Below are 22,695 nucleotides of genomic sequence, written 5' to 3'. Positions count from 1 at the left end.
GCAACCGATATGTGGGGATTGTTTAGGGAGCCCGGACACGGGGTTCAGTATAGGCTTATCTCAGTGACGCAGGGAAAGGATGATAACGTAAAGTAACTCTGGGTGACAAGAAAGTTGGAACAACTCGTCAAGAGCAAGAATGAATGATACTTAAAGATTAGGAAGAAAGGATCAGGTAGTGTTATGGCGAGTCACAATGTAGACAGGAAATAATTTAACAGTGTTCTTAGAAGTGTAGAAGGAGACGAGAAGGCCTTGGCGAGTTGCACTGTGAAGAACTGGAGGAGACTACAGAGTGTGTGGGCAGATCAGAGGAAAAAGAGGTACCGTGTCTGTAGTCCAAGGAGGCGGTGAAGCTCCTTACTGAGTACATTGATGAATGCAAACACAGCTTAAAAGGCAAATATGCCAAACATGCTAACACTCCGAAACAGAACAAGATGGAAACTTGCAAAACATTATGATAGATGATTCCCCGGTGCCGGAAGGGATATAGTCCAGGTAATTTGGGAAAGCGAGCTAAGATATTGCTGAGCTTTGAGACAGGATATGTGTGTCGTCGCTCGCCACGGAAATAGAACTAGATGATTGGAGGGTGTAACATGTTATTAATTTGTTCACGAACGGTAATAGGGACACTTCTTGGAATTATAGACCAGTGATTCTTAAATCAGTAGTGTGCAAACCACTGAAGAGCATTATTGAATAAGGAATTTGTGAGTATTTGGAGAAACGTACTCTGGCTGCTGAGGAGAATGAGCAATGCTTTTTGAGGTGCATGTTCTCCTTTACGAGCCTGATTTAATTATTTGAAAAACTAAAAAAAAAACAAACAGATAAATCAGAACAGACGATGTGGGTGCATTACTCTGCGTCAGGAGTTTGATCAGGTCCCCACAGTAGACTCATTCCGTAAGTCAGGAGGCATAGGGTCCAGGGAAACCTGACTGCGTTGATTCAGAGTTGGCCACTAACAGAAGGCAGATTATGTAGTATATAGAGTGGATTCTGGCTGGAAGACAGCGGACAGCCGTGTCTTGCTAGGAGGGTGGAAACCTCCGTACACTTTACAACTCTATTTGGACTCTGCAGTTACAGTGCTGCAAGAAAAAGGGTTGAGGGAAATAACCGATTTAATCTGACCACCCCGCAGCACCTGAATAATTTGTGGATTTAGGGCTGATGACGTAAGAAAATCGCTGAGCTGTTGACTGCATCGCCACGTTTTCTAAACTGACCTTCCATTTACATATTACAGGACAGATCCTACAATGACTTCAAAACATTTTTTTTTCCAATGGAGCCCTAAAGCCAGCATTTTAAAGTGTTTAGCAGCAGTTTCTGGTGTTCATTAAAACAACCAGCCTTCCGAAATGCCAATTCCAAATTCCCATTTCAAGTACACACCAAGTTATCCTAGTGCCAATTTACCTCTGAATCGTGGTTTTATCATATCGGGTGTAAATACGCTCATATCTCGATCCATTTAACCCTGAATCTAAATGGCCGATTGGAAATCCGTGTCACCCTCTGAAATCAATAATAAAACCAATCCAGGCAATTGGAGAATACAGAAGAAACAATTTCCAAAGTTTCCATCTCCTCTTGCTGTAACCATACATTTTACTCAGTCTCCATGCTTCAGTGTGTGCAAGGACAGAGGGATCGAACAGTATCAACGACTTTCTAGATTGTTCGGTGCTGTGAAGTTCTAAACTAGACATACAGTCAGACACCCATAGGAACAGGGTCTTCAGCCTGTCAGGCCCGTGAGGAATTATTTAAACTCTCTACTCCCACCGACCTCACCCGGACCTGGCCATCCATATCCCTATCATCCATGTACTTCTCCAATCATCTCTTAAACGCTGTCATCGGAATCTCAATTACCATTTGCGTTGTCAGCACTGTCTACACTCTGACCACCCTTTGGGTGAAGAAGTCTCCCCTCATGTTTCCCTTAAACATTTCACATTTCACAATTCACCCATGATCTCCAGTTGTATTCTCGCTCAACATCAGTGGCGAATGCCCGCTTGCATTTACACTCTCTATACGCCTCATAATGTTGTATACCTCTATCAAATCTCCCCTCAGTCTTCTACCCTCTCGTGAATAAAGTGCTGACATATGTAATCGTTCCATTTAATTCAAAACCTTCAGGACCAGCAGTACCTGTGTAATTTTTTTCTTTATTTTTTCAATCATATTTGCATCTTTCCTGTAGCTACTTGACCCCAACAGCACACAATGTTCCAATTCGGGCCTCAATAAAGCCTTAAACCACAGCAACGTAACGTCCCAACTCCTGTACTCCATACGTTGGTCTCGGGGTATTGCGCAACAGATATGTGGGGATTTTTTGAGGGAACACTTACACAGTGTTCAGTATAGGCTTGTCTCAGTGACGCAGGGAAAGGATGACAGTGTAAAGCAATCCTGGGAGACAAGAAAGTTGGAACACGTCAAGAGGAAGAAAGAACGATACTTACAGAACAGGAAGTAAGGATCAGTTAAGACTATGGCGAGTCACAATGTAGACAGGAAGGAATTTAACAATGTACTTAAAAGAGTGATAGGAGGATTTGAGAAGTCCTTGACGAGTTACAATGTGAAGAACAGGAGGAGACTGGACAGAGTGTGGGCAGATCAGATGTAAAAGAGGAAAATGTGTCTGGACTCCAAGGAGGCGGTGAAGCTCCTCACTGAATACATTGATCAATGCGAACACAGCGTCAGAAGGCAGGTATGCTCGAATATGCCGACGCTGAGAAAGAGAATGCGCTGGAAACTTAGAAAACATTATGATGGATAATTCTCCGATGCCGAACGAGATATAGCCCAGGTAATAGATGATTCCCCGATACCGGCAGGGATATAGTCCAGGTAATTTTGGAAAGCGCGCAAATATTGCTGAGCTATTGGACAGGATATTTGTGTCTTCGCTGGCAACAGAAGTAGAACTAGATGATTGGAGGGTGGGAAATGTTGATCATTTGTTGACGAAAAATAACAGGGATACTTCTTGTAAATATAGACCAGGGAGTCTTACATCAGTAGTGGGTAAGCTACTGGAGAGGATTATTGAAGAGGGAACTTATGAGTATTTGGAGAAACGTAGTCTGGTTACGGAGAGAAATGTTGTCCTTAATGAGCCAGATTGATTTATTTGAAAAACTGAAAAAGAAAGGAACAGATGAACCAGGACGGTCGATGTGGGGCATTAATTATGCTCAGGATTTTCATCAGCTCCCCAAAGTGGACTCATTCAGAAAGTCAGAAGGCAAGGGATCCAGGGAATCCTGACTGCGCTGATTCAGTATTGGTTTCCTAACAGGAGGCAGATGATGTGGTAGACAGAGTGAAGTCCGGCTGGAAGACAAATGACAGCCGGGTTCCGCACGGAGAGTCGAAACTTCTGTACAATTTACAACACTATTACGCGTCTGCAGTTACAGTGCTCCAAGAAATAGGGCTGAGGATATAATCGATTTAATCTGACCACAGAGCATAATTAATGAAATTAGGCTTGACGACGTAAGCAATTCGCTGAGCGAATGACTGCACCAGAGCGTTTTGTAAACTGACCTGTCATTTACATATTACAGGGCAAATGCTACAATGTCTGCAAAACACCTTCTCCAGTGGAGCCCTACAACTTAAAACCAGCATTTCAAACTGATCAGCAGCAGCTTCTGGTGCTTATTAAAAGAATCAGCCTTCCAAAATGCCAATTCCAAATTCCCAATTCAAGGACACACCAATTTATCCCAATATCAATTTACCTCTGAACCGTGGTTTTATCGTATCGAGTGTAGATACGCTCATATTTAGATCCATTTAAGCCTGAATCCACATGGGCGGTGAGGGATCAGTGTCTCCCTCTGAAATCAATAATAAATGAAGCATACAAAACTACACAAAGTAAAATGCAGCGAAGGAAAAACAAACACCTATGCTCACACAAAGACATCGCAGGCAATTGGAGAATATGGAATAAACAACTTCAAAAGCTTCCATCTTCTCATGCACAAAAGCAGTCATCAGCACGTCCAGTCAGTGAGGAATTATTTCATCTGCCTACTCCCATCGACCTCACCCGGACCGTGGCCATCCATATCCCTCTCATCTGTGTACTTATCCGATCATCTCTTAAACGTTGAAATCGGAATCTCAATTACCATTTGTATTGTCAGCACTGTCTACACTCTGACCACCCTCTGAGAGAAGAAGTTTCCCTTCATGGTTCCCTTAAATATTTCACATTTCACCATTCATCCATGATCTCCAGTTGTATTCTCGCCCGATATCAGGGGAAAACTTGCTGGCATTTACACTCTCTATACGCTGTCAGTGTGGGTTCCGATCTGTATCTGTCTCTGTCTTTTACAATGTGAGAGTGTGGGTTTCATTTTGTATTTGTCTGTTTCCGCTCCAACGGTTAAGTTTGTCATCTCAGTCCTGTGCCTGTGAGACACTGATTCAATGTTGGCGAGTGTATTTTTTTCTCCTTCTTCTCCGCTGTTCCTCAAACCCAGTAAATACTCATTAAATAGATTCTGTATTCCCTGAGCTATTTTTAGAACAAGAATCTCCCGCAGTTGGTTTATGTTAAAATTATGGGATTGACAGTGCGCTGATGAATGATGACGGTTGCATCGAGCAGAACATTCAGCGTCGAGGAGTCTTACGTCAAACAGATCATTCTGTCCGACGTCATCCTGCACCCATTTCATTGCTCAACCACACAGACTCAATTGAGTAGCACGTGATCTGTATTTTTCTGTGGTTTGGCAAAACAACTTCTTAAATGTTGAATGAAAATAATCTGATTAAATAAATTCATTAGTTTTTTTATAAATAAGTACGTAATTATATTAATAGTTGGTTCGAAATAAGACCAACTGAGGCAAAGCGTTTCATGTTCCAGCATCATTTATATGAACACATTTCCTCTCAGCAATTCTATGTCGCTCTCTTCACCGTGTATCTGCTCTGTATTGTTTGCCAATTCTGTCCCAGATTCCTTAATGTGCACTGGACCATGAATCTACTCGAGTTATGCCCCACTCATAAGTCATTCAATATTCATTTCATGTTTCTTATTAAAAAAAACAAAGAAAAGCTCCAGCACTATAGAGACCCTTCGGCCCACAAAGTTGTGCCGAACATGTCCCTAAATTAGAAATTTATAGGGTTACACATAGCTCTGTTTTTCTAAGCTCCACGTACCTATCCAAAAGTCGCTTAAAAACCCTATCATAACCACCTCCACCATCGTTGCCGGCAGTATATTCCACGCACTCAACATTTTCTGCGTGAAAAAAAAAACTTATGATAGTTTCGGACTTGTCTGCAATGTGCCTTGCATTTGGCATTGATAAAATTGTGTCTACGTTGTTCTGTGCAGCATTGTGAGAGTTTGTGAATAGGACTGCGAGGGAAGCTCCAGTGTCACATTTCGAATAATCCAACTTTCCACTTTGCAGCTTTCAGTTCATTGATGAACTCCTGAGAATCTGGCGTCACCGCTTACGTCACTGTTCATCCGGGAATGTTCCGCATGTCAGAAATATGGTGGATGGAACAGTTTGCTCCTGTTAGATTTAAGCTGCTATGTTTAACTGACCGTGTTAATCCTTTACATACTTTATCGCTGTGTTGCAACACACCGTGTCATGTATGACACTCATTGGTGCCGAAGAACGAGATGGATGGAGGAGAATGGACAGCTGTTGATTAATAGATTGATATTACAATGTGAATACATCAGTTGGAGATGTTGGGATCCAGGGAACTGTAGAGAACAGGAACAAGCCCTTCTGCGCTGAACAAGATACCGAATGAGATTAAACTCTGATGACTGTACATGACCCATCTCCATTCATTCACTGCACACTCATGTGCTTTGACTGAATATTTACCGTTATGGGAAGCTAGAGGTTATATCTTAAAAGATGGCAAACCAGTACCATCAGCCCCGATGTTGATGGAAATATTTGAGGAGGGAAGTGGAAACACTTATGAATTAGACAAATATGTTAAGGATCATTTACAGACTTCTCCGGAAGGGAGCAGGAAGGCTGATGAGTTCCGCAAACTAGAATCAATCTGGGTGGTGAACGGGAATCCAGATGTAGAGGCAGCGATGACAGAGAAACCAGCAAACTGTACACATATGGACAGTCATGACACATTAAGAGGGTCAGGAGTTAGCAAAGCTACAAAGAGGCGAAAAATCTGAAGAGTTTGGGAAATATCGAGGGATACAGGGGCGGAATCGGATTGTACTTAATAATGATAAATTTGTGGTGCCAAAATGGCGAAAATAAAACAGGTGAGGTACTGGCATCATGACATTTGTGGGCATCAAGGATCAGAGAGAACGATGGAACAGTTGAAGAAACTGTGTTGGTGGCCGAAATTGCGATAAGATGTACAATGTTATTGTAAGGATTGTTTGATTTGTGCCCAGCGATAACATAGATAAATCGGCAAGAGAAGTAGTTGTAAGTGGTCCCGTAGAAGGACCACCTGTTAACATGCAGATTTATTTTGATGGTTCTTCGCCTCCATCCCCTGGAGGACTGAAATATATCCTCGAGATAGTGGATGCGGTCACCAAGTGGATAGAGGTTTCCACAACTAGATCATGAAAACCGCTGATGTTACAGCCAGGATTTTGTCCGACAGAGTTTTTCCCCGTTGGGGATTGCCAAGGACTCTAGAATCAGATCATGATCCCCGCTACACCCCAGAGGTGACACGAAATCTAATGAAACGTTAGGGGTAAAACGGAAGTTCCATATCCCCTATCGAGCACAATACAGAGCTATTGTTCAACGGATGAACAGAACTTTAAAGACAATGTTGTCTAAAATGGCTAAACGGCTCCTGGGTCAGTGTCTTAAACTACATTCTTAAGATAGTCCTCGGCAGAGAAGCATCCTCTCCTGCATTTACACGTTTTCAGTTGACGATCGGGAGAAAAATGAAAGGGTTAGTATTCCTGCTTGGCTACATTTATCACAGACCGAGTATGATACATTGGAAAGGACAAATGGAAGCAGCAATTAATTGACTCTTTTATGGAGGCTTATTATGATGCCGCCCATAATACATGATGGAAAAAACGGCAGAGCGAAGCTTGTTTCAAGGTGCGAGCAAAACCGCGGTCGTTGGAAATAGGACAGAAGGTTATGCTGTCATTGCATCTGCCGAGCCCCTTTACAATTTCCGGATTTGTCGGGACTGAGCCAATCCATCAGTATATCGAATCCAGACCGCTCCAAACAAGTTGGGTTGGTATCATGTTAACCAACTCAAACCCTTTGGAGATAGTCAATGTCCTCCAGTAACTGAATTACAGAAAACCTATTGTCAATGGGATGCTCTGGTCCGAGATGAGATAATTCTCTTGGATTTACGTTTCAGACAATCGACGGATGATGGAGCAGTTGCCCCCTCAGTGAGTTGGGCGAATACTTCCATTTTATACCCGGAGGATCGAGACAGTTCACATCTCTGCACTCGTCCGGGCGAAAACGGAGACACTGGAAGAGAAAAACAGATGGGAGAACGTGTTTGTTGCGTGGTATTTTGGAAATAAAGTGGGCGATAATTTACCTGATATGAATGGATTTTAACAAGGCGTTAAATTTTTCCATGGCAGGACCATTCATAATGTCAAAAGGTTTGGCATCCAGGGAAAGTTCGCTGATAGATCCTGACCTGACGCCCACAGAAGGCCAAGGATAGTTGTGGCTGGAGCGTTTTCTCCCTGGATTTTGGTGACAGGTGTTCTGCAGAGATCTGTTCTGAGACCGCAAGCTATTTGTGTTTTATGAACGATTTGGATGAGGAGGTGGAAGAGTGGTTTATTGTGTTTTCAATGATGTGGTGGTTGGTGGAATTATGGATGGTATAGAAGGTTGTCACAGATTACAACAGGACAGTGACAGGAAGCAGAGCAGCGCTGAGAAGTTACAGATGGAGATGAACCCGGAAAGGTACGAAGTGATTCTCTTTGGAAAGATAAATTTGAATTCAGAGGTGATACTTTCTAGGGTGAAACGATGGCCGCACATTAGTATGTGTTCCAAAATGGAAACAGAAAGGTGAGACTTACTCCAATAAGCCGAGGGACGCTCATCGGTACGAAAACCACAATAGGCTCGGAGCGATCTACTGCAAGAGCAGAAGGAAGTGTGATTGACAGCTGAGCTTTAACGCATCCTGTGTTCTGCACTTTCGTATAGTGACACTCGGAAGGCAATATACCTGACAGTAAATCAGGAGGAAAAATATGACAACTTAAGGAGTACATCCAGATTGCAGGGTTGTGTCTAGTGGTGTCCCACAAGGATACGTTCCTGGACCTGTACTTTTTGTGATTTTTATTAACGACCTGGATGCGGGGGTAAGAAGGTTGGGATGGTAAGTTTGCAGACGGCACAAAGGTTGGTGGGGTTGTAGAGAGTGTAGAGGATTGTCGAAGATTGCAGGGAGACATTGATAGGATGCAGACGTGGGCTGAGAAGTGGCAGATGGAGTTCAACCCGGAGAAATGTGTGGTGGTACACTTTGGAAGGACAAACTCCAAGTCAGAGTACAAAATAAATGGCAGGATACTTGATAGTGTTGAGGAGCAGAGGGATCTGGAGGATAGAATTTAAGAGACGCGATTTAATGACGCAGCTCTATAAAACACGAGTTAGGCCACACTTGGAGTACTCTGTCCAGTTCTGGTCGCTTCACTATCGGAAGAATGCGGACACTTTGGAAAGGGTACAGAGGAGATTTACTAGGATGCTGCCTAGTTTAGAGAGTATGGATTATGATCAGAGATTAAGGGAGCTAGGGCTTTACTCTTTAGAGAGAAGGGGGATGAGAGGAGACATCAAAGAGGTGTAAATCTAGTTTCAAAATCTAGTGATTTGTGATAGATCATTACTCATCACTTGAAGAGAAAACTAAGGGGGAACTTCTTCATTCAGAGGCGGGGAGAGTGTGCCCGGAGCTGCAGAGCAAGTGGCAGGGACGATTGTAATCTTTATGAGAAGTTTGCTTAGGTCACTGGATGAGAAGCATACGGAGGGCTATGGTCCAGGTGGAAGTTGTTGGAACTCGGAAGATTAATGCTTTAGCACGGACTAGACTGGCCGAATGGCATTTTCCTGTTTTGTAGTGTTTTATGACTCTAATGCCTTCACAATCTCTTCAGCTACCTCTTTCTGAACTCTGCGGTGTCTTATCTACCTTCAGGCCTTTCAGCTTCAAAAACATCTTCTCTCCTTGGTAAAAGAATGTATCCTCACTTCTGCCCCAGGTACTGCTGAATGTTTGGCATTTATGTAATAAATTTAATGACACAACTGTAGTGGGTGACTTCACTCTGCAGGAGGATTGGGAATGTCAGATTGGCGTGAGATCGCAAAAGAGGGGATGCATTGAAAGCTAACGAAATGGCTTTTTAGAGCAGCTGATGGTTGAGCCCACTCGGGGAACTGCTATCTTACATTGGGTGTTGTGTAATAACCCAGATCTTATTAGGCAGGTTAATGTAAAGGAACCATTAAATGTCAGTGATCATAATATGATTGAAGTCCCACTGCAATTTGTGAGGCAGAAGCACAGGTCACATGTGTAGTATCGCAATTGAATGAAAGTGAGTTGCAGAGGCGTGAGAGAGGTGATTCCCCAGGTGGATTGGAGGATGCTGGTGGAGATGACGTCAGAGCAGAAATGGCTGACGTTTCTGGGAATAATTCATAATGTGCAGGATAGATATGTCCCACAGACGTAGTTCTCAAACAGCGGGGCTGGGCTATCGTGGCTGACAAAGGAAGTTAAGGACTGTATAAAAGCATATAAGGTAGCAAAAATGAGTAGTAGGTTGGATAACTGGGTAGCTTTTAACATCCAACAACAGGCAAATTTAAAATAAAAGCTATAAGGCGAAAGGTGAAATATGACAGCAAACTACACAATAATATCAACCAGTTATAAAATATAGGAAAGAGAGGCGAGAGTTGATATTGGACCACTGGAAAATGATGCTCATGGGGTACAAATGGGGAAGAGATGGTAGACTAACTTGATAGGTACTTTGCATCCGTCTTGTCTGTGGAAGACACCACCAGTGTGCCAGAGATCCAAGAGTGTCAGGGAACAGGAGTGAGTGCCATTGCTATTACAAAGGAAAACGTTTCAGGCGAACTCAGGTTCTTAAAGTGGATAAGTCACCTGGACCAGATGGACTACATCCCAGAGTCCTGAGAGAGGTTGCTGGAGAGATAACAGATGCATTGTTCATGACACGTCAAGAATCACTTGATTCTGGCATGGTCCCGGAGGACAGGAAGATTGCAAATGTCAATCCACTCTTTGACAAGGCAGGAAGGCAAAGTACAGCAAATTATAGTCCAGTTAGCCTAACCTCAGTGGCTGGGAAAGTGTGGAGTCAGGATAACAGATGAGGTTTTGGGGTACTAGGAGACTAATGATATAATGTCAAAGCCAGCATAAGTTCTATACAGGGAAATCTTGCCTGACTTCGAGGAAGTCATAAGCAGGAATGACAACCGAGAGGCAGTGGATATCATTTACTTGGATTTTCAGAAAGCATCTGATAAGGTGTCACACATGAAACTGCTTAACAGGATAAAAGTCAGAAGTAATACTGGCATGGATAAAAGAATGGCTGACAGCCAAGAGGCAGCGAGTGGGAATAAAAGGGGCCTTTTCTGGTTGGCCAGTAGTGACTTGTGGTCTTCAGGGGTCAGTATTCGGACCGCTACTTTTCACATTGTTTGTCAATGACTTGGATAATGGAACTGATAGCTTTGTGACAAGGTTTGCGGATGATACAAAGATAGGTGGAGGCGATGGTAGTGCTGAGGAAGTAATGCGATTGCAGCAGGACACAAGTTTGAAGAAAGTGGCAGATGGAATACAATATTGGGAAAAGTACGATAGTGCATTTCGGCAAAAGGAACAATAGTGAACTGTTATCTGATTGGGGAGAAGGTTCAAGCCACAGAAGTACAGAAGGAAATGTGATGATGATGATGATGACGTCGTCGACTCAGGACTGACTCAGGGCAGCGTCGGGCATTTCCATGCCTTACAAGGCGCGGATCGGAAGTTTGTGTGGGGCGCTACTCCTCACACAGTCATTTCGCAGTATCTTTATTTTGTGAGGTCGAATTGCGAGCTCAACACTCAATCCGGCACGGATGGAAAGCGTAGAAGGGAGAGGCCCGACTGTATTCGAACCCGGGGACCTCCATTACCGAAGTCCGGCGATGACGTCACTATGCCACCAGGACCTTGAGCAAAACTCCCAGAAGATTAATTTACGGATTGAGTCTGTGGTTACGAAGGCAACTGCAATGCTGGCTTTATTTAAAGTGAAGTAGAATATACTAGCAATGAGATAATGCTGTTACTTTATAAGACACTACTCAGGCCGCATGTCAGAACATAAGAAATGGGAGCAGGAGTCGGCCATTGGCCCATTGAGCCTGCCCCGCCATTCAATAAAATCATGGCTGAACTCAGCTCCATCTACCAGCCTTTTCCCTATAACCATTAATTACCTTATTCTGCAAAAACCTATCTAACTGTATCTTAAATATACTTCGTGAGGAAACTTCAACTGCTTCCCTGGACAGAGAATTCCACAGATTCACCACTCTCTGGGAAGAACTGTTTCTCCTCATCTCCGTCCTAACTCTGCTCTCCTGAATCTTGAGGCAATGTCCCCGAGTTCTATTCTCATCTACCAATGGAAACAACTTTCCTACTTCTATCTTATCTATCCCTTTCAATATTCTGGGTATTTCTATAAGATTCCCTCTCATTCTTCTGAACCCCAGAGAGAAAAATCCCAGGTGACTCAATCTCTCCTCATAGGGTAACCCCCTCATCCCTGGAATCAAACTGGTTCACCTTCTCTGCATTGCCTCCAAAGCCAGTACTGTATATCCTTCCTCAAGTACGGAGACCAGAACTGCACACAGTACTCCAGGTGCGGCCTCACCTGTACCCTGTATAGTGGCAGCATTACCTCCCTGTTCTTGACTTCAATCCCTCTACCAATGAAGGCTAACAATCCGTTAGTTAGAGTATGCGGGACTTCTATATTAGAAAATGTGCGTTGTCATTGGAGAGAGTCCAGAGGATCTTCAAGAATTTAATTCCAGGAATGAAGGGGTTAAGCACGAGAAGTGTTTCCCAGCTTTGGGCCTGTACTCCTGAACTGACTTATGTTTAGTAAATGTAGGTGGAGGGTGTTCAGAAGCTGCAGAAGGCTGTAAATCTCGTCACCTCCATCTTGGGTACTAGACTACAAAGTATCCAGGACATCTTCAGGAAGCGGTATCACAGAAGGGCAGCGTCCATTATAAAGGACCTTCAGCACCCAGGACATGCCCTTTCCTCACTGTTACCATCAGGTAGGAGATACAGAAGCCTGAAGGCGCACACTCAGTGATTCAGGAAAAGCTTCTTCCCCTCTGCCATCCGATTCCTGAATGGACTTTGAAAGCTTTGGACACTCTTCAATATACAGTATTTCTGTTTTTACACATTTTAATGAACTATTCCTCACACATAATTGATTTACTTGTTGATTATTGTTTTAATTAGTTTATTATTATTATCTATGTCAGAATATAAATTACATTGAACTGCTGTTTGATTATTGTTTTAATTAATTTATTATTATTATCTATGCCAGAATATATATTGCATTGAACTCCTGTTTGATTATTGTTTTAATTAATTTATTAATATTATCTATGCCAGAATATGTATTGCATTGAACTGCTGCTGCTGTCAACAAATTTCACGCCAAATGCCGGTGATAATAAACCTCATCCTGAATCCTGAATCTCACTGAAACCCACCGAATGTGGAAAAGTCCAGATAGGTTGGATGAGGAGAGGCCTTTTCCTATGGTGGGGGTAGCCATAACAGAGGGCACAGCCTGGAAACTGAGGAGCAACCTTTTAGAGCAGTTGAGGAGGATTTTATTTAGTCAGACAGCAGTGAATCTGTGGAATTCTCTGACACGGACGGCGGTGGGGGACAAGACGGTGTGTACATTTCAGGCAAAAGCTAATAGTTTATGGATCAGTCGAGGCATTACAGGATATGCCGAGGAGACAGGTGCATGGGGGTGAGTGAGAACTGGGATCAGCCATGATAGACCGGTGGAGCAGACTCAATGGGTCTGACTGGCCTAATTCTGCTCCTATGTCTGATAGTCTTGTACTGCGAGTGTCTTACACAGTGAAGATTGACACAAAATACTTATTACATTCAGCCGCGATTTCTTTGTTCTATTACTAACACGCCAGTGGTACAATATCAACTCTTCGCTCTCTTTTACTCTTTATATATCTGAACAACTTTTGATAGCTGATATTATTGGCTCAATTACCGTAATTTTTCATCATGTCTCTCCTGTGTGTGTGTGTGTGTGTGTGTGTGTGTGTGTGTGTGTGTGTGTGTTTTTTTGTTGTTGTCTCCTGTTGGGTATGTAAAAGATTTCCAATCCTCTCACTTCCCACTGTTTTCTTGCTATATTACGTGACCCCGCTTTTGCTTTTATCAAAAACAGGAGAAAATCTGTGGATTCTGGAAATCCAAGTAACACATACACAAAATGCTGGAGGAACCCAGGAGACCAGGCAGCATATATGGGAAATAGCAAACAGTCGACGTTTCGGGCCCAGACCCTTCATCAGGACTGGGAACAAAAAAAGATGAGACGTCAGAGGAAGCAGTGTGGGTGTTGGAGGTGTGGAAGATGTGGTAGGTGATGGGTGAAACTGGGAGACGGGGAGCAGTGAAGGAAAAATCTTCTTTGGATTTTATTTCCTTAACGATTCTCGAAAGATCGTTGCTAATGCCTCCACATCACTTCAGCTACCTCTTTCAGATCTCTGGGGTGTACACCATCTGGTCCAGGTGTCCTATTTACCTTCAGACCATCTCTGTATCCCAAAGAACCTTCTCCCGTGTAACGGAACTTTACACATTCTGACCACTGACATCTCGGACTTCCATATTCCTGCCAGTGTCTTCGAGAGATAAGAGTGACGTACAAGACTTATTCAGTTCATCTGCCATCACCTTGCACCCCCACCCCATTACTAGCTGTCCAGCAACATTTTTCAGTGGTCCGATATCCACTTCAGCCTCTCTCTTACAATATATGTACCTGAAGAAAAATTTGGTATCGTCTTTAATATTGCGGGCCAGCTCATCTATGTATTCCATCTTTGCAGCCTGACAATGAGGGAAAACGTAGTTTACTTTATTCAATGTAGTCTTTTTTTTTAATATGTTTCAATTGCGCTTAAGCCCAAAGTGCATAGAGATATGCAGGTAATACATGATACTTATGGGGTGTTAGCCTTCATAAGTGGAGGAATAGAGTTTAACTGTCGCGAGGTAATGATGCAGCTCTATAAAACTCCAGTTCGGCCACACTTCGAGTACCGTGTCCAGTTCTGGTCGCCTCACTATAGGAAGGGTGTGGAAGCTTTGGAAAGGGTACAGAGATTTACCAGGATGCTGCCTGGTTTGGAGAGTAAGGATTATGATCAGAGAATTAAGGGAGCTTCTTTACTCTTTGGAGAGAAGGAGGATGAGAGGAGACAAAATAGAGGTGTACAAGATATTAAGAGGAATAGACAGAGTGGACGGCCAGCGCCTCTTCCCCAGGGCACCACTGCTCAGTACAAGGGGACATGGCTTTAAGGTAAGGGGGGGGGGAGTTCAAGGGGGATATTAGAGGATGGTTTTTCGCTCAGAGAGTCGTTGGTGCGTGGAATGCTCTGCCTGAGTCTGTGGTGGAGGCAGATACACTACTGATGTTTAAGAGATTACTAGACAGGTATATGGAGGTATTTAAGGTGGGGGGTTATATGGGAGGCGGGGTTTGAGGGTTGGCACAACATTGTGGGCCGAAGGGTCTGCGATGTGCTGTACTATTCTATGTTCTATGTAATGGCAAATAATATCGCAGTCTGGAAACGTGCAGATTGTTCATAGATTTCACTTGCTACATTTGTTCAAAGACAGAATGGATGGAAAAATAGTGGTAATATTGTGGCAGGTTCGAGAATATCTTTAGACTTAAACAGACTACATCGCACGTCACGGGTGTGGGACGGTCCGGTCATTCACTGAGAGAGGGCAGGCTCCTGCCAAACGGCCCATGTGCGCGCTGGAAAACATTGTACTTCAAACTGTCCACAGCCCTCGCTAATTTCCCGATGACTCGCTCCCTTTTTGATCACAGATCTCTGGAATATCGCTGTGGATCTTTTAAAGTGTTGGAGGAATATGGGAAGTGCATTTTATTGTAACACATGCCAGCTGTCACTGTGATTTCCATCACTATAACCCGCGGACTGACTGGGTCGAAAGAAACAAAAGAATGAACGAATAGTCACCTTTAATAAAGAAGTGTTCTCCATTTCACCCGCCAGAACAAACTCCTTCCCTCAATTTCAGAAGCGAATGTGCCCCGTCAAATGTTACAAAATAAATCGACTTCAAGATGAATGCCTACCTTGAAAGCTACCAGATATGAAAAACATATCCTATTTAAATAGCTGAAGCCATGTATCATGGAAAATAACATTAAAAAATCACATCATATTTTGTTTTAACGAACGGAAAGATATTCCCCGTTGTTAGAGAAGTGCTCTTCATTTCAGACACCAGCACCTTCCCACAATTTCAGAAGCGAATGCGTACGATCAAATATTATAATATGAATTAACTTCAAGAAGAATGGCTGTTTGAAAGCAACAATGATATAAAATTATGCTACTTAAAGAGCTGAAGCCGGATATCATGGAAAATAACATGCAAAATCCACATCATGTGTTATTTTAATGTAAATGGATTGCAATATCCCTTGAGGAGTCAATCAGGGGGTATGGGAGCAGTGAATAAAAATAGTTTAACGTAAGTGCTTGTGTAGTTGGTTGTCACTAATGTCCCTGACGTGATAGCCACGCTAATTGCCTCAGTGGAATTGCTCTCTCCTCAATAAAAGTCTGCTAAACCGATCACCAGTCCATCTGAGCAGCTGGAACGCTCCGTACAACTGAACACTGCATTTGACGGAATATGGGATATGCGGCGATTTACTACATCGCGGCCATTTTCTATCCCGCAGTTGTAGCGGTTGGTGTCCCCGGTAAGATGCCGGAGCTGCTCACTTTATGTATGGTGGCGTCGTTACTCTGCTGCGGTATCCGCATTGTTGCTGAGCACAGATGCTATCGCTAGCTGAAATGTGTTTCCGGAATGGAGGATTCAGGCATCTAATGGTTTTATTTACATTTTTCATATTTCGATCGCAGTGTTTTCTTCTTTTGTCAATTAAGTTGGTACTGATATTGTCAATGTTTCATAATTTCACCTCGCTAGAGTTTCTCTGCTTTTCTAGGTCCGAGTCTCTATCAGTGCAGACACTTCGACCTTATAACAACGTGGCAGCTTATTTAAATGACGGTCCAGTCTATTTACGACACGTAGGTCTCTTCTACTGTAAGTCAGTAAATGAGAACTTGTGTTTTATATCTCCTTGACTCCACTTTGTGACCGCTACAAAAAATCTCTTCAGCTATTTCACCTCTAATAATGGAAATGGTGTTGTTTACAGGAGCGATCGACTGATCACCGGTCCGTGAGTCGTGGAACTCGGATGCCTCGCTCTAAGCTGTGGGAAGGTCGCCAATCTACTGACACTCACATCCATCATTGTCCTCCAGCCGGAGTGCAGCGACCGAGACCGCACACACCGGATTCCCGCTTTCCACTTCCAAACAGACCATACCCTGCATAGCATCGGTAGAGTGGGGGCATTCAGGGAGCTGATCATATTTCTAATTTCTTTCCAAATTTCTTGCAGTTAACTTAGCGGCGATTGTGATCCTTTCTCGGGGAAAATGCGGACTCTCCAAATGCATCAACCGTTACCTGGTTGGAATGGCAACAGCGGATCTGATAGTGGTTATCGTTGTTGCTTTAGTGGAACAGACCAACAATATCTACATTTATTCCAGATTCCTGCTCATCTCTCCCGTGTGCGCTCTGACACTTGTATTTCGGGTTATAACGAGGGACTGTTCTGTCTGGTTCACGGTCAGTTTTACCTTCGATCGCTTCATCGCAATATGTTGCCGAAAGCTGCGGGAGCGATACTGCACCGAGAGGACAGCAACGGTGGTTATGGTGGCTGTGGTTATAGTGAGCTGCGGGACAAGGGTTCCGTTATACTTTGCCATTGAGCCTTACGTCATCATTGACAACACGCCGTGGCGGTGCACCGTCACATATGAATACGCCACTTCACCCGTGTGGAGAGGATACCAATTACTAGACAGTATTTAAACACCATTGCTACCAATCGGCTTAATCCTGGTGTTTAACGGGTTAACCGTAAGTCATATCATTGCGGCAAATAGAGTCCGCAGAAGGCTTCGGCACAGCGGCGACAATCAGAAAGATGCCGAGGTGGAAAAACACAGAAAATCGATGATTTTGCTGTTTTCTATATCAGCTAATTTCATATTATTGTGGATGCCCTCTGTAGCCCATTCCCTGAAATGGCAAACGCAATACTATTTTTACGAGAACAGATATTTGAATTCCCCCGTATACATCCTACAACAATTTGGGTTCATGTTGCAAATGCTCAGCATATGCACCAATACTTGCATCTATACACTGACACAGAGGAAATTCAGAGAAGACCTGAGGAATGGAATGATGTGTGTGTTTACATTAAATGGCCACCTGTGTAGATAACGCCCGTGTCTAATGGCAATTCAGCGGAGTTTTCAAATAAAGCCGTTTTACAATGAACAGTTTTGACAAATATGTCATTAATTCAAACAATCATATACCTGGTCATCCGGAAATTGCAGAATTGGCGGAAGATTGCTTGCTTCATACAGTTCAGGCAGCTAGCAATGCAAACGCTCAATGCTTCTGACGTGACTGTTACACTATTTGAAATATGTTCCAAACTATCACAGACACTCGACTGTCAAAGGGCAGGGATGGCTGCACGACCTTCCGCGTTTTAGATGTTTCAAAATAGACAGGGTCTGGTAACAGAGTGTAAAGGGTGTGCGATGGCAAACCAGGGATCGTATTGCTGCTGCAGAAAGGGAGGACAACGCGGAGCGTTCCTTTGTTAGTAGACTGTGAGACAAACACTGAAACGTGATCACCCCATTTGTAGTATTCTGGACAGCCGACTCTTTGACAAAAAAGAAACTGCAACGGGAACAGTGTGGAACCGATCGAGAAGCGAGACTTGGTAATTTCCATGTTATTCACATGGGTAACTGAAACATCCATAATATTCTTCGGCACCTCCCCAGGGTAAAATGTTTAGGCATGGCATAATTTCTCAGTTGTGTCTGGGATGGATTCATTTCACTATCAGAAGAAAGGCGGGCGAGAGAAAAGCTCATAGCCGATCTTATATTGGGAAAAAGAAACGGGTCAGGTGACAGATCTCTCCGCGGTTCAGCATTTCAGAACGATAGGGCAGAACTCCCCGACATTTACCTTGCACAAGTATAGGACCAGGAAGCATGGAATGTATTTAATTGGGGGTCCGCGATGTGTGGTTCTACCTGACAGGAACTTAGGAATTGATGCACTCAGGGAAATACGCGATAGATATAACCATATAACAGTTACAGCACGGAAGCAGGCCATCTCGGCCCCTCTAGTTCGTGCCGACGCTTACACTCACCTAGTAGCACCTACCTGCACAGCCCATAACCCTCCATTCCTTTGCTGTCCATATACCTATCCAATTTAACTTTAAATGAAAATACTGAACTTGCCTCTACCACTTCTACTGGAAGCTCATTCCACACAGCCACAACGCCCTGAGTAAAGAAATTTCCCCCTAGTGTTACCCCTAAACTTTTGCCCCCGAACTCTCAACTCATCTCCTTGTTTCTGAATCTCCCCTACTGTTAATGGAAAAAAAAGCCTATCCACGTCAACTCGATCTATCTCCCTCATTATTTTAAATACCTCTATAAAGTCCACCCTCAAACGTCTACGCTCCAAAGAATAACCTAACTTGTTCAATCTTTCCCTGTAACTTAGGTGCTGAAACCCAGGTAAAATTCTATTATATCTTCTCTGTACTGTCTCTAATTTACTGATATCTTTCCGATAATTCGGTGAACAGAACTGTGCAGAATATGTGGAGATTGTTTAGGGAGCACTGTCATGGGGTTCACTAAGGGCTTATCTCATTGTCGCAGGGCAATGATAATCGCATAAGGTAACCCTGGGTGACAATAAAGTTGTAACAACTCGTCAAGAGGAAGAAAGAATTGTACTTAAGGTTCAGAGAGAAAGGATCAGGTAGGGTTGTGGAAGGTCGCAATATAGACAGGAGATAATTTAATAATGGACTTAGAAGAGTTAGTAGGGTACTTGAGAAGTCCTTGACGAGTTGCACTGTGAAAAACAGGAGGTGACTGGGAAGTGTGTGGTCAGATCAGAGGAAAAAGAGGAAAACTTGTGTCTGGAGTCCAAGGAGGCGGTGAAGCTCCTCACTAAATCCAGTGATGATTGTGAACATAGCATAAAAAGGCGGATATGCTGGAACATGCCGACACTGAGAAAGAGGATGCGCTTGAAACTTGGAAAACATTATGATAGATAATTCCACTGCGCCGGAAGGGATATAGTCCAGCTGAATTAGGAAGGGAAACGAATACATTGCTGAGATTCTGGACAGGGTATTTGTGTTTTCCCTGGCCAAGGAAGTAGAACTAGAAGATTAGAGGTTGGTAAATGTTATTCATTTGTTGAAGCAAGATAATAGGGAGCAGCCTTAGAGAATGACAATGTATCCCAATACCTCTGAATCGTGGTTTTATGGTATCGGGTGTAGAAACAATCAAACCTCGAATCAATTAACCCTGAGTCCACATAGCCATTGTGAAATCCGTGTCTCCCTCTGAAATTAATAATAAATGAAATATACAAAACGACCCAAACTAAAAACATAGCGAAAAAAGTAAATACCGGTCTCAACCTTGTCTTCCTTCAACACCATAGCAGACAATCGGAGAATACAGAATAAACAATTTCCAAAGCAAAACGCTTCTAGCACGTATTCTAACGAACTTGGGAGAGTGAGATGTGGAGACCTGAGGCCAGCAGTTCATAGAATTTCGGAAAGATATGCATCCTTCTAATTTCACACCAGTTCCTGGAAATCACTTCTCGCAATGTGACACAAATTTTCATCACGTGCATAGAGACGAAAATTATTAATTTAGTCACCCCCCCTCCATCACAAACAAAAGAAACACACAACTCACATAAAGCTATTCATGGCCGTAATCTTTCTCTTTCTCTTGCATTTGAACTCACCTATGTCCAAACATCCTGCTATATTTTAAAAGAGCAATGCATTAATATTTTCAATATATCGCAGAAAATGACATGCTCTTATTTGTTCAATGGATAACAAATATCTGTCATTGGAATCATACAACACTTATTAAACCCTTTCGACTCTAAGAGCCACAGCAGGTATCGTATTGTCCACGAGTTAATATTCAACATAATTAAAACATGTCGTCCCCACAACTCCAAACCTCCAACGACTTCCGGTATTTCTGACCTCCAGTTTCTGACCAAGGATAGTATTCGGATTAAATGAACCCATTGGTGTATAGTATCGGGGCGAATGATCCCCATTACAACCGATGAAGCAACAGATCTGTTTACTGTACTGGGTCCACTGTCACACCCACCGGAACTACTGTGTTTACCGCCTTACCTGTAGTGTGATACTCCCGTCATAATCTCACATCGGCGTCTCCATCTTCTCATGCCGTAATCATCCATTTCATTCAGTCTCCAAGCTTCGGTGTGTGCAAGGACAGAGGAATCGAACAGTATCACCGACTTTCTAGATAGATCAATGCTGTGAGACGTTAACGTTCTAACCCAGACATACAGTCAGACAGCCACAGGAAACCACAGCACAGAAACAGGGTCTTCAGCCCGTCAGGCCAGTGCGGAATTATTTACACTGCCTACTCCCATCGACCTGTACCCGGACATGTCCATCCATCTCCCTCTCACCCATGTACTTATCCAATCACCTCTTAACCGTTGCATCGGAATCTCAATTACCATTTGCGTTGGTAGCACTGTCTACACTCTGTCGACTCACTGGGTAAAGAAGCTTCCTGTCATGTTTCCCTTAAACATTCCACATTTCACCCTTCACCTTTGATCTCCAGATGCATTCTCACCCGACATCAGTGGAGAAAGCCTTATTGCATTTACACTCTCTATACGCCTCATAATGTTGTACACCTCTATCAAATCTCCTCTCACTCTTCTACTCGCTCGGGAATGAAGGGCTAACATATGTAATCTTTCCTTTCAATTCAATATAACCAGTCCCGGTAATAACAGTGTTATCTTTTTCTATATTCTTTCAAACTTATTTACTTCATTCCTGTAGGTAGTTGAGCCCAACCGCACACAATAGTCCAAATTGGACCTCATTACTTCTGTACTCAGTACTTAGGTCTATGAAGTTAAATGTGAGAAAAGCTTATTTTTTTTTACGACCCTGTCTAACTGCGCTGCAGCTGTCATTGAATATGGACCTGCATTCCCAGATTCGTTTGTTCTATCGTACTCCTCAGTGCCCTATTTCTCATTGTGCCGGACCAACACTGTCTGGTCCTCTCAAGGACATTTGCCTGGGCTAAATCCTATCGGCCATCTTACAGCCCATCTCTCCAGCTGGTCCAGATCTCGCCTGATGCTCCGGTTGTCTTCCTCGCTGTGGACTACACCCAGAGTGTTGGTGCCATCGGCTAATTTGGTGATCTAGTTAATTACATTTTTACAGAGATCGTTGCTGTAGATTACAAATAACAACGTACACAGCAACGATCCCTGCTGCACTCCTCTAGTCACAGGTCCCCAGTCAGAGAGACAACCATCCATTACCACACTCTGGCTTCCCCAACGTACCCAATGGCGAATCCAATTTACTTCCTCATCGTGAAAGCCAAGCGACTGTACCTTCTCGAGCATCCTCCACGACAGGACCTTGAGAAATTCCTTGCTGAAGTCCCTGTAGACGGCATCCACTGCCTTGCCTTCCACACCATTCCTGGTAACAACCTCGTAAAGCTCTGTGAGGTTGGTTAGAGATCTGCTACGCACTGGCCCATCCTGACTATCGCTAATGTTCCTGTGTGTCCAGATACTTCCCTTTATACCCTATGACCAGCGTAGTCTGAACATAGAGGGCAATTCATCATTACATAACACCTTGGCGAGTCCCTTCCAAGCAAAGATATCGAGATCATCCAGCGGTCGGCACTGATATTTATGGCCTATTGTTTTTTAAATTCTCCTGCACTTTATTATCCGACGCATTGAGAGTAGTCTGGACAAGCAAGCTTTAAATAATTAATCGACTTATTTTACTATAGCAAGATAAGGTACGCTCGGTCGAGCCCAGAACATAGAATATTACAGCACAGTAAACGAGTTTGGATAGGCTTTCAACTAATTTAGATTCGATCTAACACATCCCCCCCCCCCGCATCTGAATCAATATCAAAGATTTCAAAGGTACAC

Source organism: Hypanus sabinus, unplaced genomic scaffold (genome assembly GCF_030144855.1).
Source record: "Hypanus sabinus isolate sHypSab1 unplaced genomic scaffold, sHypSab1.hap1 scaffold_107, whole genome shotgun sequence".
NCBI classification, from domain to species: Eukaryota; Metazoa; Chordata; class Chondrichthyes; order Myliobatiformes; family Dasyatidae; genus Hypanus; species Hypanus sabinus.
Note: the sequence above shows the minus strand (reverse complement) of the source record.